The sequence below is a fragment of the Ailuropoda melanoleuca genome, chromosome 7 (assembly GCF_002007445.2).
Source record: "Ailuropoda melanoleuca isolate Jingjing chromosome 7, ASM200744v2, whole genome shotgun sequence".
Lineage (NCBI taxonomy): Eukaryota > Metazoa > Chordata > Mammalia > Carnivora > Ursidae > Ailuropoda > Ailuropoda melanoleuca.
In genome coordinates, this window is record NC_048224.1 from 16,893,699 (window position 1) to 16,911,987 (window position 18,289).

Consider the following 18,289-nt stretch of genomic DNA (forward strand, 5'->3'; position numbering starts at 1 on the left):
AAATACAGGAAATATGAAGCAGTTTGACAATATGTTTACTATTTTAAACCTGTTATGCAACAAATATATAAGGTATGGTCAATAAATGTGGAACCAAGTATTGACAGAAAGACAGATGTATATTCACATATTCATAAAGGGAAAATGTATTGTTTCAGAGTTTTTCAACAGGAGTCCTGGGAATCCTAGGGAGTCAAGAAGTGGGGTTCTGAATTATATGCAATGGTATTAGGTTGTTTTCATGAGTTGAGTGTGTGTGTTTCCCTTGACAGAGGTCTTAAAAATCTCCATATTTCCAGGTATTCATAACACTCAAACCACTATGAACCTCAGCAATAAAAGTTCAGTGCTTTAAAATTATTTTATTAATTTCAGAATCATGGTGAGTAGTATCACTAGTCAGTGAAACAGTCTACAAAACATTGCCTCACTAATGTTCTCTGTCCATAGTCAGAATGTTCCTTTAGTAAGCATGAGGTAAAACCTGGAATGTAAACTTTGTGAAAACTCTGATATTCGTTCATAGCTATATTGATGCAAACCAGTGAAGGTGTTCACAGGGCTCATAGTAGAATGTAATAAAGTTAATTGACTCAGTTATTTTTAAGGCACATTCTCTTACTATTAATTTACTTTGACATCTCTCTTGGAGCCAGATCTTTATTTTGATATGAGACTTCATTTTTCCAGTTATGGTACCCTTTTCTTGACTGGGTATCTTAAGGCCCTACTCTGAAATCATTTCACTTTTACACTGCTAACTAACACAAACTTCCATTTGTCTTATTTAGTTTACATTATAGCCAGGTGCTATTGTTGTCGCTTTCCTCTACTGAAATCATTATGTTCATGTTCCAAATTCCCTTATCTATTTCATTTGCATTTTTAGAACTTTTCTGATGTGTCAATAATCTACCCTCCCCAGACTCACCAATTCTCAGGGAGTTTAAGCTGAGGATGTAGCGACTGTGATATTAACAGGAGAGAAGTGTTATCCTTTATGACATGTTCTAAATAGAGGAAAGAATGTGAAATATGGAGAACGATTTTTTTCAGGAGGATTTTCCTTTAGCTTTGTGGTCCTAAGTATCTCTCCTCTGTGAGCTTCCATTTTCACATCTGTAAATAACATTTCACAAAATTATTGAGAGGGTAAATTGTGAAAATATATCTGAAAATATTTAAGTTCCCAAACTGTACATTCCTGCTGAAATGTTAAAACATTGTCATTACAGTTAGGCTTAGCTTACTGAGATTCTGAATCCTTCAAGGGCTCGGGGGTTTTGGACTGTTTTTGATGACTTCACCCTGGAGGAAACAGCTTGCCTAAGGCCTAACATGAAGGCCTGCTGCATTGCAAGCTCCCTCTGCTCATTTTGGCAGGTTGTGCTGATTTATTGAGCTATTTGATTTATTTAATGTACCATGCCTTTGACTGTATATACTCTATAGCAGTCACTCAAAATGCAAACAAACATATCATATGCTCTTTAATTACTCCCATCCCCCTTATTATCAATCACTGCCAATATCAATGGAACAGCTGTGATTCATGCTATAAAATTAAGGTCAGAAAACTTGCCTTTGCAGGAGTGAATAGCAGCATCTCTGTTTATACTCCTTCACTGGATGTTTTAATTCAAAAACTAGTTCTCAGGAAAATGATATCCAGCATGAGTCTTGCTTAAGATAAAAACAGAGTGGGGAAAAAAAGTATAATTGGGGAAAAAGGAAGGAAAAAAGTAGGAGTGAAAGAAGAAAAAGTTGAGGGAAGTGAAGAAAGAAAAAAATGGTAATATGCTAGCTCTTAAGGGTACTAATTCTGCTTTACGAAAGAATGTAATATTTAACACACATTGAACACTTGTAAAAGTTCAAGTGGGCCAGTCTTTGATCCTAAATAATATAGTTCAAGTTCTTGAGTCTTATTCCATTTTCTTCACCTCTTTCGTTATTGATCCTTTATCTATTCTGTTTCCTTATTGATCCTATTCCTCCTGAGTTTAGTACGTCTCTATACATGTACTTCTTTTTTTTTAAGTATTTCCTTTATTTGAAAGAGAGAGAGAGATCATGAGCAAGGGGGAGGGTTAGAGGGAGAAGCAGACTCTCCGCTGAGCAGGGAGCCCTATGCGGGGCTAGATTCCAGGACCCTGGGATCATGACCTGAAGGCAGATGCTTAACTAACTGAGCCACCCAGGCGCCCCTGTACATGTACATCTGATAATAGTGCAAGTGTGACCAGTCTCTGTGATCTCCGCAATGGTCTATTATTGCAGGAAGCTTTCTGTCATCTTTTTTTTTTTTTAGAGATTTTATTTATTTATTTGACAGAGATAGAGACAGCTAGCGAGAGAGGGAACACAAGCAGGGGGAGTGGGANGCCACCCAGGCGCCCCTGTACATGTACATCTGATAATAGTGCAAGTGTGACCCGTCTCTGTGATCTCCGCAATGGTCTATTATTGCAGGAAGCTTTCTGTCATCTTTTTTTTTTTTTTTAGAGATTTTATTTAACAGAGATAGAGACAGCTAGCGAGAGAGGGAACACAAGCAGGGGGAGTGGGAGAAGAAGAAGCAGGCTCATAGCAGAGGAGCNTAGCAGAGGAGCCTGACGTGGGGCTCGATCCCATAACGCCGGGATCACGCCCTTAGCCGAAGGCAGACGCTTAACCGCTGTGCCACCCAGGCGCCCCTCTGTCATCTTAATCTTTTTCCACACTCACAGAAAATATTCAGGTTGAAGGAAGGGACTAATAGAAGATAATGGAAAAGCAATCAGTTTTCTGAAAGTATTTTATAAGTGCTATAGAATTTTAGTTCTGTCCTAGTTTTCTATAGATGTATGGATGAAAAGATTATAGTGTGTGTGTGTGTGTGTGTGTGTATCATGTATATTTAAGTGATAGTAATATATAATTCATTTAATTGCATATGGTCATATGCACTTTAAAATTCATACAATGTTGAACATGCTCAATAACTTAAGACAGAATGGTATTTTTCTGCTATTAGGAAGAATACAGAACTTAGTCTATATGTTAATCCTAGTGATGCTAGGTAAATACATACCTGGTAACAACAGAAATTGCCTCACTGAGATCTTCTAAGCTATATTGCTAGGTAGACCCTTCTGAAAAATCAATATTTGAGGGGTCCCTGTAATTGTCCACAGGGTCTGGAATGCCTTCAAATGATATTTCTTCTCTAATTTAATCAGCCAGTTTAGCCTGTTAATGGTATGGTTAATCTTTACAATAGTGCTTTTCAAGCTTTAATGTCTATTCAATTATAATGGATGACAATAAGAGGTATTTAAGCAATACTTGTTGATTTAATAAAACATTTTTTCCATTTATTTGTTGACAACTCTATAGGAAAGTTTGCTAATCAGTGTGTAAAATAAAAAGAATTTTCAAATAGTCAAAATAACTGCCATAAATATGGAAACCAGTATTTATTGATAAATTATAGGGCTTACTGCTTTTATGTTTCTCATTTAAACATCACAACAGGGGCACCTGGGTGGCTCGGTCGGTTAAGCTTCTGCCTTTGGGTCCAGTCATGGTCTCAGGGTCCTGGAAACGAGCTCCGCGTAAGGCTCCCTGCCTCAACGGGGAGCCTGCTTCTCTCTCCCTCTCCATCTCCCTCAGTGTGCTCATGCTCTCTCTCTCTCTCAAATAAATCTTTAAACAATTTTAAAAAACCCATCACAACAGCTCTTTTGATAGAAATTATTGACTCAGTTTTCATCAATGAGTAAAATGAGATTCAGAATATAAGTTAACTTATAGTGCTAGGTCTCTCTGTGCAGGGAATGACAGATAGCATTGCTCCCTAAGTATCTCTGAGTACAGAACTTTGCTTCTTCCACTATACCATATGGTCCTTTAAAGACACAGGGCTTAGCAGGAAGAGAATATGCAAATATAAAGGAATTGCAATTTGTAAAAGTTTGGTTAACTGTTTGTTTCTTTTTTAAGTTAAGAAAGCTAGCCCCAAATTTCTGAAATTGCTTGCTTGCTAAGTAGATTCGATGATTTTCATAATGGACAACAAATTTCTTGGTGTCCACTTTTTAAATCAATGTATGTTCCTAAAGCCAGTGAAAAATAGAAAGTTCATCTGAGGGGGCGCCTGGGTGGCACAGCGGTTAAGCGTCTGCCTTTGCTCAGGGCGTGATCCCGGCGTTATGGGATCGAGCCCCACGTCAGGCTCCTCTGCTATGAGCCTGCTTCTTCCTCTCCCTCTCCCCCTGCGTGTGTTCCCTCTCTCGCTGGCTGTCTCTATCTCTGTCGAATAAATAAATAAAAAAATCTTAAAAAAAAAAAGAAGTTCATCTGAAAAAGGCACAAAGTAACAAAGTAAGTTTGAAAAGGGCAAGCTTGATTTTCTCTTTTTATAGCAATTCCCTTATTTAAGAGTATAAATTTTGTGGAGTTTTTTGTTTTTAATTCTAGAACATACGATTTTGGAAGTGTTCAGAGAAGACCAGTTCTTCAAGTGAAAATTGTTATTTTGAGAATATGGATGATTTTTCAGGTGCAGATTTTTTTGTTTCTTGCAGAATGTCTGATGAGGTAAGAGTCTTTCCTAACAACATCTTATAGATTAATATCAAAAGCTTGAAAAATACCATTGAAATCAAGGACATTCCTCAGAAAAGCAATCAATTGTTATGGAATAGATAATGTGTTTTCTTGCAAAGCAAGAGAATAACTATCATGTGGATGTTATTAATCTTCCTTGAAATCATTTTAACATTCTAATGTGCTATGTTAAACTATTTTCTTTTCTTTTTTTAAGGGAACACAAAAAGTGTACTGATTTATTGTCAAATTACAGGCAGCTATATAGCTCAATCAAGGACATTAAATTAACTATTTTCCAATAAGTCAGGCTTATAGTTTGCACTATGAAATATAAATATGTTATGAAATTGCCCTTTTATGTGGTAAAAAGAAGTTAGACGGTTAAAAGGAATTTTTGCCATTAGTAGCCAAAGTCAGATACACCTATATGTATGTATATACACATGTCTATTTTTTCCTAAATTGGTATATACCTGAGTGAATTTTTTTTAAAAAAAGGAAAACATTTTAAGAAGATTTGTGTTAAGTAAATAGAAATGCACTTTTCTTCAATACTATCTAATTTTGTCATTTCCTCATAATAACTTAGTGGCAGAGATTCTTAAGAGAATAAATTGTGAGTGTACCTTTGATGCTATAAATTACCTTGGTCGTAATAATTCTAGTTTCCATGTGCACTTTTAAATTATCTTTATTTAGGGATATCTTCTGTAAGTTGATCTAAAATAATATCCATTAAGTATTAATATAATGGCAGTAATGTATTTTTTTAATAAGTTAAAATCTTCTGAATTATTTTCCCTCCGATTTTATTTAAGTATGTTTGTAGTTAGCAAATGCCCTCAAATTGCCATGATTCACATTTGATATTACTCAAAACTTACTTTTTATTCAATTAGCACTCTTTCTTGTGCAGGGTACACAGTTTTATTTGAAGATTCTTTAAATTCTGAGTGCTTGATTTTATTTTGATTTATCAGTACTTTCAGGATAGTGATCGATTATGCATATTAATTCATTCCTTGTAGTCTATTCTGTGATGGGAGGGTGGGAACAATATGCTTGTACAGTAACTAAACATTTTTTTAAAAAAATATGGGTTTGTTTATTCTCTCAGCAAGCATTTTTAAGCAGTGTTGCACTCTGGGTATTAAAAAAAGAGGTAAAACATGTTCCTTGACCTAAAAGAGTTCATAGTCTCAGGACAAATATCTTTATGGAAATTACAATAAAGGATGGTAAGTATTAAGATAAAAGTGTAGAGTTCCCAACTCCGTGTATAAAATGGATTTCCCATCTCTGCAGTGGTAAAGGAGATAGGTTATACTGAAGTTGAGAGTTGGAGATTGTATCACACTATGTAATATAGGCCAGCGCAGGAAATCAGCAAGGGAAACAATATACCCAATGACTATGAGGTTTACAAAGTAGAGATTATAAATTTGTGTAAATTCAACATAAAGTGCACTGTTCTATAGAGGGTATTGATAAGTGTTTATTGAATAGTAAAAGGAACAATGCAATGGAATATTAATGGCTTAAACCTAAACAATGCATGGCTGACGAAAGAATGCCAATTGATAATCAACTATTTTGAAGAGTGTTTTAAGAACCTACCTGACACTAATGACATATCACATTCATATCAGATAGATGACTTATCTGCTGTTATTTCAGTGCTTAATTTTGTGTTTCCAAATATGCTAGCTCTGAAGAAAAGAAAAGAGAAGGGCACAAATAGTCTGAGGTTATATTTTTATCTTGCATGTAGGCTACTGAATACACGTTTGTTTGTTTCTTTGTTTGTTTGTTTGTTTAAGATTTTATTTATTTATTTGACAGAGAGAGAGGCAGCAAGAGAGGGAACACAAGCAGGGGGAGTGGGAGAGGGAGAAGCAGGCCTCCCGCTGAGCAGGGAGCCCAATGTGGGCTGGATCCTAGAATGCTGGGATCATGACCTGAGCTGAAGGCAGACGCTTAACGACTGAGCCACCCAGGTGCCCCCAATACAGGTTTTCTTGATTCTCAGATGTCATTCTTCTTTATTTGTTGAGGCCCAAATTGTATTTAAATTCAACCAAGATTAAAGCAGAAGCAGTTATTGGGAATTCATAATTTTAACTTCCCACTCACCATGATCAGTAAAGAGCCACTCCTTATCTCCCAAACTTTCATTTTATTTTAAAATTTGAAATATAAATATATATATTTATATAATTATGATATATATATATGTGACACTACACTTTTTTTTCTTAAGGTCGATATGTCATGATTTATTTGGTCAGTCTCATACTGAATAACATTTAGGCATTCCACATTTTTTCTAGTTATAAAGAATGTAGTCATTTAAATCTATATATTTGCCTAAGCTTGTACCTTGGCCATGCCTCATAAATGTTAATATGAAATATTCTTATTGACTTTATAATATAAATAAATACAAATATATAAGATATAAATACATGTACTTTTGATTTTATTTTATTCAAATGTATCCTTTAATAATACTTGAAAATTTTCATATATTCTAATTACTGAGTTCATAAATAATGCTGCAACAACCCTCTTTGGTAGAATTTTTATGTATATGTTTCATTGCTTTTTCCACCAGATATATTTTTGTCTTAGTATGAATGCATAGTTTTACTGGCTTTTAAAACAGGTAAAGGTTTGTGCTAATTAACATATCCACTAGAAATGTGCATATGCATGTATGTCTGTATGTATATGTGTATGAGAGAGATATTGGCATTTGCTTAACAACTATCATTGCTTTATATAACCAATAAACGATAATCCAAATCCTTCACCCTGCTTACTTCCCTAACATCCTCTTGGGAAATTACTTCTCTCATTCAGTAAGTGCTCGCCAAGCTTCAGGGCCTTCATACATGGTGGTTTTTTGTTTTTTTTTTTCACCTGGCATGCTCTCCTTTGTTCCTTATGCCCTGGACCTTTCTTATTCTTCAGTTTTCTGCTTAAATTAAATCTCAAAGGGTATGAACCTGATTTGCTATGTAGAGTAGCCCCTCCTCCAGATCACTTTTCTTTTTCACAGCCCCTTTCTACTCCATTCATCACAATTTGCAAAATTTAATTATATATTTATTATGACTTGTTTATTATCTGTTTAGATCCCTAGGTTTACAACTTCTTTAGGGCCAAGACATCTTGTCATTTTCATTCACTACTGTGCATTCATATCTTAGTACAGTGTCTAGAAGTTAATAAGGCTGGGTAAATATTTGCTGAATTGATGAGCAAATGAATGTGTGAATGAATGAATGATTGGTGGTAGGAGACTATTTCTCCTTTAAATGAATCACTAAATGAAACTAATGATACAATCCTTCAAAATTCATTGTAGTTGCAAGGTGTTGTTTTAATTTTTTTAGGTAGGGCAATAAATTATATAATTAAGAAACATACACTTGAAACACAATTTTAACAAGTAATCACCAGCTCAATGATAGGGTAGTATTTTAATTCATCTTGTCATTGACTTGTTCATTGACGCTGAACCAGATAAGAAAATTGGGAGAATAATATATTACTATTGGGAAACCTACTACACAATGACAATATTTAATCAATTTAATAAGCATTTTTCAAACATAGTTTAAGAGAAGTGATTGTTTTCATAGCAATATTGAAATCTCTAAGTAATTGTAATTGCAGGAAAAAATTGATTGCTAATGAACTCTGTGTTGAGATCTAAGTAATGCACAGCTACATATATTTCACAAATGTTAACTACTGTCAACTCTGTCCTGAAACAAATGCAATCCTAAGCTATTTAAATTCATTTTTCCCTTGAAGTTTTTTCTGACGTTTTGCTGGGCCTTTACTATTATTATATTGTTTGATTAGAGATTATAATATGGCAATTAGATTATAAAATACAACCTTATAAGAGCAGTCTGAATGATTTTTTTTTCACTTAGAAATGTAACCAGTTCATCTCTGCATATCACCGCAATGGTCCTATTTAAACTCTGAAGAATTTGGCAGCTACTCAGTTCACAGTTCTCAGACATTACGTGTTTTCCTCTCCTCTTCCTTCTTTCTCTCCTCTTCTGTTCCACCTTTCCATCTAAAAGAGACACAACCATGGATTTGAACAGAATTACTAATAGTTAATAGCTATTCAATAGCTGGTAGTTACCTTCAAGTGACCTTCAGAGGTGTCCTGTTATTGCCCTTTTTCTGGGTGCTCAGATTTTAGATTAACTTTACAGGAAACACACGTCCACTTTTAATGACAGGGTCCAGGTTTTTCTGATGAATGTCTGTCCCCTAGCCCTGATTGACATCAGCAGGCTGTGGAGGATGACAAATTGTCAGACAACAGATCAATCTGTTTTCTCCATTAAGTAATGAGGAATGAAAGAGCAGAGGCATGGTGGGAGAGGGGGTTGCTTTCTGCAGTGACCTGGAGGCCTACTAAAGATGTTTGTAAATCAAGCATGTTAGCAGTCTGTGTATACTTATTATATATGCAGTAGTGTTCATGTTTGAGTGATGAGGACCGAATACTCAACAGATACCTTCAATAATAAAACCACGAATAAAAATGATGAGAGGAAAGGTATTGCACAAGCTGTGAATGTAAAACTTAGTATCCCCTGATGTTTGGAATATGCTGAGTAGAGAGATGGAAGGTATTAATAAAGCAGCCTGGATTGTAGATGTTCAAAGATTAGGAAACTGCATTAATTATTAGTTATTATTTTTTGCAAGGTTTTTTGTTTTGTTTTGGTTGACAATGTGGATTTATGGGAATTTCTTGAATTATAAAATGATTCTCTTGGGGTACATTTCACAGAGGCTGTGCCTGGGAACTATCAGGCAATATGTATTTTACCTAATTTTGTCAACTCAAAATTCCATTAAAAGAGAGACCTACTGGGGCACTTGGGTGGCTCAGTCAGTTAAGTGTCTGCCTTCAGCTCAGGTCGTGATCCCAGGGTCCTGGTATCGAGACCCACATCAGGCTCTCTGCTGGGTGGGGAGCCTGTTTCTCCCTCTCCCTATGACCCTCTCCTTGCCTATGTGTGTGCGCTCGCTCTCTCTTTCAGATAAGTAAATAAAATCTTTTTATTTTTTTTAAAGAGAGACCTGCATAAGATCTGTAGTTTTTAGGAAAATTATAGATATTTTTTAGACTCAATAATTTATGTGCTACCTTTTGGTTATATGCTGTTTTTGATCTGGAACAATCAGAATGAAAATTTGGGACTTAGGAGGGACACCTAATGCCACAGTTATTAGATGAACTTAGAACCTGTCTTCCAAAATGGGTATATATCACTTTAGGAATGTTTTTGTTTGTTCTCTGGGTTTCAAAGTGAATACAGTGTAGTGAGTTGAACAAAAAAATCTAAATTTCTTAGGACAGAATGAGTTATCTTTGACTGTCTAAGGAACAGGATACAATTAAGACATAGATACAGATTTTAGCTTGCAACCAAGGAAAATCAATGTCTTTTTCCCTTCCCTCCCCTCCCCTCCCTCCCTCTCTCTCTCTCTTCTCCCCCTCTTGTTTGCTTTATTCCTTCATACAACCCCTTCTATTCTCTTCATATAGACCATATGCTTCTTTCTTCATATAGACCAGATGGGTATTTTCAACGTCTTAATTTTTTTTTTAAATCTTCCCTCTTTAAGTGTGTAGTCACTTAAGAATTTTTAAGTCTACATGTCAAATCTCCAAACCAAACTTCGGTTGGCACATTTATATCAAATGCACAACAAGTTGTGGCCCAAAAAATAAGACAACAAGTATTCTGGGTGACAAAGGGAGAGTCTTCCCAGAGAATGGGAGACAGTTACTCCCACAGGGAGTTGTATTGGCAGCCCCAATGTAGAATTACATTTCTACTATAAAGAATGTTTTTGAAAAATTCCAGTGAAAAGAATAATGTATATGGAAACTTATTTCCCATACACTTTAATTACAGGATTGTTGGTGCCTCTGGAAAAAATTATCACCCTAATACAAATATAAACATGTGAGATCGCAGCAAATTTTTAATTACCAGAAATTTTAATGACAAAACATTTATTTTCATCATATATACTTATAAGGGCATGCCTTATTAATTGCAAATGAGTGAAAGTGAGTCCATAAAGAAGCTAGATTTTAAAAACTTATAAACACCATTGGTGTTTGGAAGTGAGATTAGTCTACACTAATTGCAACATGGTTAAATACACACGTGCACACACATACCATAATCAACAATTATATTACCCATTATGCAGGATGAGAAGCATTGAATAATTTGCTAAATTTGCCCAGAAAAATGTTTTGTTAAATGTAGGTGATAAACTATATGCTGAAATAAGTCCTTGGCCTATAAATTGTATAATTACAATTTCAGTATATTAAGTTCATTTGAAATGAATGAGGATCATAGCAAGTGGACCCCAATTTAGACTTGGAGAATGAAAAAGGGATCCCAAATTAAGTTGTATCTAGAGAAAGATTTGAAGGACAAGAAGACATTAGCCTAGCGGACAGGCTGGGGAAGAAAGTTCCAGACAGAGTAGTTCTGAAACTAAAACAGAGCATGGTTCATAGAAGGATTAAGAAGTTGAGTGGGAATATGAATCCTATAGAAAATAGAAAGAAGTTTAGAATATTTCTAGAGATAATTTCAAAAAAATAGATTTATAGAGATAAATAGTGCTGATGTTGAAAAGTCAAGTTAAAGATAATAGCCAACTATGACTTCATTTTAAGGGCAATCACCAGTCATTGAAGAATTTTCAGTAGGGAATGTATTTGCATGTAAATAAAGAATTTCCTGAAAAAAATGGACATTTTTAGCAGCAGCAGATATTAAGGAAGTTGTCTTAGGTGGGTGGACTGTTGGGCTCACACATATTAATACTTCAAACATATATATTGAAAACCTACTCTCAGGAGAATTATACGTATTTTATTTAACCCTGTTTTTCCAGGATGCAATTTAACTTTTGTTGTTTTCATCTTATAGGTAAAAACACTGAGTTACAGAGTGATAAATGCGTAGCCCCTGATTACACAGTTTCAGGAATGAGTAGGAAATAAAACTCAAACTTTAACTCCACAATCTAGACCCTCTCTTACTTACCGTCATGCTTCTAACCAAATGGGAGAAGCTGAATCATTTAACCCAAGGATAATTGATCCAAATTTCAAACTCAAGTGGATGCATGTCAGTTTTATTAAGACAAGATGATTTGCTTTTAGCATCCAAGGATTTTTGCATTATTTGCAATTTCATGAACATGGACTTATAACTACAGCCTGCTTTTTCTCTTCAGTTGTAAAATTATTCCCATTTACCCTTTAGAATGTCCATATATTTTTATGGTTACAAATCTACAAATTCTCCTCTTCACTCTAACAATATATATTCCAGCAATCTTGAAGGCCTTTCACAGTCCTAGTTCTGGGACCTACTGGTTTTATTGGATTACTCCAACAGTAACATTATACTGTAGGCCTGTACATTAGAATGATGTATCATAGTAATTCTAATGCAGTTATTCTAGTATGATTTAGGTTGTAATCCTAAAGCATTATCTAGATATAACACTAAAGCAATCTCTGAGGAAATTTTGTTCATTCCAGCCAGGGAAGGAAAGGTCCTATTTCGTGCATGAATTATTAAATACGTACTTAAAGGGGTAGCAGCCCTTTTAATTTGGCAAAGATAATTGTCTTAATTGGTAAAAATGATAAATGACCTAACGCCTGCAGTATTCAGATCCAAGGGAAACAAAAGAAAAGGAAGCAAAGAATGCAAACTTGGCCTGAGCTGTGTCTCAATAAGAAGTGGAAAAAAAAATTCTAGCAGTTGTTGGACAAAGCTACCAATTAGTGTCCTACTCCATAGAAGAGATCACAATTTTGAAGGGATTTCTGCACAATTAAGGGATGTAAACATAGGCACTTTTATAAAACACAGCTCAAAGAAAATAATGTGTCAGGCTCTTGTAAGTGACTGAACATGCTATTAAAACAGATGAAAAACTAGTGGGGCAGCACTTGTTTGTATTAAGATGGAAACACCTAGGGTCCCCAGCTTTTAGAGCTTACAGTTTCATCTTGGTGACATTTGTTTTATCATAGTTTAACCAGATATTAGTAGAATACGAGGCAGAGAGCAGCTTCTGTTCCACACCTGACACTTCTAAGATGATTCCTTCTTCCCCACAGCTCTCTGACTATTTTTCTTTAGAAGAATAGGTGCAATACAAGAGAATTAGGAAGTCTTTAAATATAAATAAGCAATATAGAACATCCAGACTTCCAAATATATAGAAATCAGATGTTGTGTGTGTGTGTTTTTTAATATTTATTTATTTATTTTAGATAGGTCGGGGGGGTTGGGGGGAGAAGAGAGAGAAGGAGAGAGAGAATCTCCAGCAGATTCCCAGCTAAGCATGGAGCCTGTCATGGGACTGGATCTCACAACCCTGAGATCATGACCTGAGCTGAAATCAAGAGTCGGGAAGCTCAGAGACGGAGCCACCCAGGCTCCCCTGTTGTGTGTTTTTCTGTTTTTGTTTTCGTTTTATTTTTTACTTTCGCAGAACGGATCCAGGCTGAAGATAGGAATCTAGAGAGCTAAGGTCCTCACAAAGTCTGAACACCTGTGATAGGAAAATTTACAGGGTGGTTTCCCCCATCTTTTTTATTAAAAAAGTTTTTTAAAAATTCAGAAAAGTTTGAAGAATAGCACTATAGACATTCCTATACACCCACCTGGGTTTAACAATAGTTGAAATGTTTACATATTTGCTTTTACTCTGTGTCCACACCCGCATACACACACAGTTATAGTTTTTGTTGAACTGTGTGAAAATAAGTTGCAGCTATAACTGCACTTTATACCTAAATACTTCAGTATGCATATCCTAAGGAAAAGGACTTTCTCCTATGTAATTAACTATGTATTGCATATATAACGACCTCAACTAAGAAAATTAACAATTACATAAGGTAGCCTATTATCTACACAATATTCAAATTTTCTTGATTATCTTTCATTTATTTTCCAAGTCAGAATTCAGTCAAAGCCTACATATTATACTTTTTAATCAATAAATATTATTTTAGAACAGTTTTACGTTTACAGCACAATTGAACAGAAAGTAGAGAGAATACATATTTTACAAATATATTTTTATAGATTTTCTCTTAATCTCTTTTAATCTAAAATATACCCCCCCCGGGTTTTTTTGTTTGTTTTTTGTTTTTTGTCTTTTTTTTAAGCAACATTGCCTTTTGAAGAAGCCCGGCAGTTATAGAATGCCCTAGTATGGATTTGTCTGATTTCCAGTGGTGTTATATAATATAGAACTCTACCAACCTTATTTTCTATGAACAGAAAAATAACTTTAAGGCTTGATTAGATTCAAGTTAAATGTTCCCCCCAGTATTACTTTCTACATAGGAGATACTTTATAATTGCATCACACCGGGAGGCACATATGTCAGCTGGTCATGATATTAGCGACACTAAGTTGGATCACTTGCTTAAAGTGGTAACCTATATGTTTCCTCATTTTAGAAGTCTGATTCTTCCCTATGTGGTTTACAAATAATCTCTGGGGTGATGATTTTGGTACTGTGGGAATATCTTTTCCCCCAAGAAATTTTTAATTTAATGTTTTTCAGTGCACTGAGGAATCATGTCTGAAACAACATTGGGGTTGCATATCGGTAATTTAATAATTATGGCATTTTTTTTACATTTATTTGCTGGCATTACTCTGTAAAGAAGAGCCTTTCCTGAGAACACTTTGTGATTCTTGAGTATAAAATATTCAATTGTTACTTTGAAAAAAGTTTTGAAGGATTTGTGACCTGCTATTAACATGAGGGTGAGATGAACTGGGGGGTGAGGGCAGCTTTACTTTTCTTTATAACATTTTTATTATTTTACAATAAATTGAATATACATAAATGTGATTAAAAATTAAGGGACATCTGGGGTGCCTGGGTGGCACAGCGGTTGGACGTCTGCCTTCGGCTCAGGGCATGATCCCGGCGGTTATGGGATCGAGCCCCACATCAGGCTCCTCCACTGTGAGCCTGCTTCTTCCTCTCCCACTCCCCCTGCTTGTGTTCCCTCTCGCGCTGGCTGTCTCTATCTCTGTAGAATAAATAAAAATCTTTAAAAAAAATTAAGGGACATTGAAAATTAATCCTTCAAAATTCAAGTGTTACTTAATTACTTATCTTGGTAATNAATCTTTAAAAAAAAATTAAGGGACATTGAAAATTAATCCTTCAAAATTCAAGTGTTACTTAATTACTTATCTTGGTAATAAAAATTTACATTTTTTGAGCACTTAGTGTTTGTCAATTGACAATTTGTAAATTAACAACTATCGCTGCAAGTGGAGATTATCATTTTGCAGAAGAGAAAGTATATAAGAAAATCTATATGATTAAACCTATTGCTAAATATTTAATTACCAAATAATTTTCAGAGCCAGGATGATAACCTAAATATTTCTCCCTTCAAGAAAGTTTTGCATTTTGCATTGTTCCTTATTAACTCTCTTCCATAGAGTCCTAAGTTTCACACTATGTACATCAAACTTTCCAATGCATAGAATTGAAGTGGACTTGGAATCTATTGAAAAAAGTGGATTTGATTAGTGTTTTAAAATGTACTCAGAATTTTGTTTTTATTCAGTGTGGTGAGGCCAACAGACCAGGAGACTATTGCAACTGAAAAGAATAATTTGTTATGATTCCCAAGGGGAGGGAGCATGCCCTGTCACTTGGGGCCATGTAGGGAAACACCAGGGATAGGCAGGAGTCAGAGGAGAAAGGCTTGACCTGAGGTATTTTGTAGTTTTCAAAGAAAGAATGGGCAAAGCAGAGTAGGCAGGCTGAACAGATCTGGGATTGAATAGTTTGAATAATTCCAGGGGGCTCTGGGCTACCTGGGTAGATGCCAGTTGTCCCATATCTGGCCCGGGGGTGATTTAGGGCAGAGGGATAGTTTCCTAGGACTGCAGGAAGCTAATAAAAGGAGGCAGATTGGAGGGAGTGATTTGGGATTGGTTGGTTTGCTTAACGGAGCCGGGTGGCTCAGTCAGTTAAGCATCTGACTCTTCATTTCAGCTCAGGTCATGATCTCAGGGTCATGAGATTGAGCCCCACGTTGGGCTCTGTGCTGGGTATGGTACCTGCTTGAGATTCTCTCTCTCTTCTTCCTTTGCAACTTCCTGTCCCCACGTGCTCTCTCACATGCGTGCGCTCGCTCTCTAAATAAAGAAAAATGAAATGAAATGAAATGAAATGAAATGAAATGAAATGAAATGAAATGAAATGAAAGGCATGCTTATTGGAAAGTTGTTTGCTATCTCTAGGAATTAGAGAGGGCCGGCCCCTACCTGAGTCTGCCAAGCCCCAATATGTTAAGACATCATAAAATATAGAAAAGAAAAAACATGATTAATACAATTAGTGATAGACACTGTCCAAAAGTTAAGAAACTATATATGAATGAGTTAGATTTCCCTGTAAAGTCATTTAATATCATGAGATTATACATTGTGAAACACATAGCCATGATGAATACAAACTTATTATAAATCATCTATCAATTAAGAAATTTTAAACCCCATTTCCCATTAGATGATTTGTCTGTGTTAGGGACTAGATTTTGTTTTTAATCAACAGAAAGTATAAGATATATTTATTACAAAAGTATATTAGGAAATTCTTACCAGTTATGTAACTGTGATTTTATTTTTAGGGAAACTTAAATCTTATTTCTAAGCAAACAAGGGTTTTCTATCATAGTTTGACCTATTGTGCTGTTAGCATACAGATTCTAGATGTTCCAATGCTTTTATTATTAAAAAGATTAATGTCTATATGAACTTTATGTATAGTCTGTGCACCATATGAGCATTTTGTATAGTTTATAATATTGTCATGATACAGTGATACCATTGCACCAAAACAAAGTTTTGTTTTTGTTATTACACTTTTCATTCCCAATGTATTTATTAATTTTAGTAGCAATCCTGTTACTGGTATAGAATGGCAGTTCTACATTTATCACATGTCAGTGGTAATGATATAAGATTTACAAGACATTAGGTGACTTCCATCTGGGTAGCCCTGGAGCACCTGCCAATACATAAGATCGAGCAGAAGACACAGACACCAAGTACTGAAAAACAGCAGTCTGAGTTTCATCCTGTTGGGTAAACAGAATATTTTTGGCTCCACCAACATATCAGTGGTATTAAAATAAATTTATGGCACTTAAATTAGTGTCTAAAAATAGACACAACTTTATTTTTAACACCTAGGGTATTAATATAGAAATGACAAGTGATAAGAAGTCACCTTTCTGGTATTTAAATGCTACCATTTACTGGATCTCTGATAAACCTCAGAGGATCTTGTGCTCTGAATAGCCATTTCTCCAGAAAACTGAGACTAGCTCATGATCACTGGGGTCATATTTCCCCATTAAGTTTTCCACATGCCAGTAACTCAGGTTTGTTTTGGGATTTTTTTGTTTGTTTGTTTGTTTATTATTTAATGACCTATGTCCTGCACACTCCAGCTTTGTCTAAAAAGATTCAAAAAACTATAGATAAATTAACAGAAATTTGCCATTTCTGTTCTTTGTTTATTGGGTTTATCTTTATGTATTTGTTAGACTTGTTAAAATCAAAGAAGTGTGCTTGCTTTCAGAGATGCCGAAGAGGATAAAAATATGGAGAAGGCAATTGAAAGAAATATACTATTTTTTAAAATGGGAAAAGAGATTAAAGCTAATGGCAAGAGTGTTGCCTAGAAATGCGAATTTTAACAAGTATTTGACCATGAACTGGGATGGTGTATTTTCACAGTCAAAGTTAGCAGGTAACTTGCTTAGATATGAGAAGCATAGCAACACTAGCTCATAAGTGGTGGACAGTGGCAAGTAAAACTATGGTTTCCTTCAGTGCTAAGATGACAATGTTTAATAAAGTTACAGGGTAGAAAAATGGATATGCTGGTTTGTTAACTGATAATTACATCTTGTTAATCTTTTGAAAATGCTTTAAAAAAAAACTTATTAAATCATTGACCAATAGTGAAAATAAGTAGAAATGGCACTTAGCGAAATCTTTTAAAAATTACTGGGTAATTAGTGAATGATGAGTCTTGGAACTATTTTTTCCTGTGGATTTTGTTTGTTCAGGAATATATTCTATTAAAATGGTATAATTAAATTTAACTGTAGCCAAACATAGATGCAAGCCAGGTTTATTGATGGCCTCTGCAAACCTATAAATACCCCATGCCTCTCTTCTCCTAATATGATTTTTCAGGACCCCTTACTTCACGACGGCAACATGGCACAAGGGGAAAATTAGATAAATTTAGCCAGAGCATGTGGCTTTGGATCTCAGCCTTCACTTGGTATCTTGGTTACATTTTAGGCAAATCCTTTTACTTCTTTTACAAGGCTTCAGAAACTCTTTCTTGTACATTAGTTCTCTCTTACAGACAAAATTTGGGAAGCAGTGTAGTGTTGGCAAATGTCTGAGGTTTGCAGCTAGCCCTTCTCTACCCTTCTATCATTTTTATAACTATTTGGACTTAAGCAAAGTGTTTAATCTCTAGGAGCCTCCACTTCCTCCTCCTCACTGAGATAATGATCCCGATCTTTGA

The 18,289-nt window shown here is 35.1% G+C and overlaps 1 pseudogene; it reads right to left on the reverse strand.

Annotated features, from left to right (window-relative positions):
* The window catches only part of LOC109489782, a 129,242-nt pseudogene extending 117,522 nt beyond the window's left edge, over positions 1–11,720 (reverse strand).
* Positions 11,721–18,289: the final 6,569 nt, after the last annotated feature.